Raw genomic sequence first — 1,361 nt, forward strand, 5'->3', positions numbered from 1 at the left:
CCGGTCAGTCCTCGCTCCGTGTCCCGGTCAGTCCTCGCTCTGTGTCCCGGTCAGTCCTCGCTCTGTGTCCCGGTCAGTCCTCGCTCTGTGTCCCGGTCAGTCCTCGCTCCGTTTCCCGGTCAGTCCTCGCTCCGTTTCCCGGTCAGTCCTCGCTCTGTGTCCCGGTCAGTCCTCGCTCTGTGTCCCGGTCAGTCCTCGCTCCGTGTCCCGGTCAGTCCTCGCTCCTTGTCCCGGTCAGTCCTCGCTCTGTGTCCCGGTCAGTCCTCGCTCCGTGTCCCGGTCAGTCCTCGCTCTGTGTCCCGGTCAGTCCTCGCTCCGTGTCCCGGTCAGTCCTCGCTCCTTGTCCCGGTCAGTCCTCGCTCCGTCTCCCGGTCAGTCCTCGCTCTGTGTCCAGGTCAGTCCTCGCTCCGTGTCCCGGTCAGTCCTCGCTCCGTGTCCCGGTCAGTCCTCGCTCCGTGTCCCGGTCAGTCCTCGCTCCGTGTCCCGGTCAGTCCTCGCTCCGTTTCCCGGTCAGTCCTCGCTCCGTTTCCCGGTCAGTCCTCGCTCCGTCTCCCGGTCAGTCCTCGCTCCGTGTCCCGGTCAGTCCTCGCTCCGTGTCCCGGTCAGTCCTCGCTCTGTGTCCCGGTCAGTCCTCGCTCTGTGTCCCGGTCAGTCCTCGCTCTGTGTCCCGGTCAGTCCTCGCTCTGTGTCTCGGTCAGTCCTCGCTCCTTTTTCCCGTCAGTCCTCGCTCCATTTCCCGCTCAGTCCTCGCTCTGTGTCCACGTCAGTCCTCGCTCTGTGTCCCGGTCAGTCCTCGCTCTGTGTCCCGGTCAGTCCTCGCTCTGTGTCCAGGTCAGTCCTCGCTCTGTGTCCCGGTCAGTCCTCGCTCTGTGTCCCGGTCAGTCCTCGCTCTGTGTCCCGGTCAGTCCTCGCTCCGTTTCCCGGTCAGTCCTCGCTCTGTGTCCCGGTCAGTCCTCGCTCCATTTCCCAGTTAGTCCTCGCTCTGTGTCGCGGTCAGTCCTCGCTCTGTGTCCCGGTCAGTCCTCGCTCTGTGTCCCGGTCAGTCCTCGCTCCGTGTCCCGGTCAGTCCTCGCTCCTTGTCCCGGTCAGTCCTCGCTCTGTGTCCCGGTCAGTCCTCGCTCCTTGTCCCGGTCAGTCCTCGCTCTGTGTCCCGGTCAGTCCTCGCTCTGTTTCCCGGTCAGTCCTCGCTCTGTGTCCCGGTCAGTCCTCGCTCCGTTTCCCGGTCAGTCCTCGCTCTGTGTCCCGGTCAGTCCTCGCTCTGTGTCCCGGTCAGTCCTCGCTCTGTGTCCCGGTCAGTCCTCGCTCTGTGTCCGGTCAGTCCTCGCTCTGTGTCCCGGTCAGTCCTCGCTCTGTGTCCCGGT

The sequence above is a fragment of the Carcharodon carcharias genome (assembly GCF_017639515.1).
Source record: "Carcharodon carcharias isolate sCarCar2 chromosome 39 unlocalized genomic scaffold, sCarCar2.pri SUPER_39_unloc_9, whole genome shotgun sequence".
Classification (NCBI taxonomy): Eukaryota; Metazoa; Chordata; class Chondrichthyes; order Lamniformes; family Lamnidae; genus Carcharodon; species Carcharodon carcharias.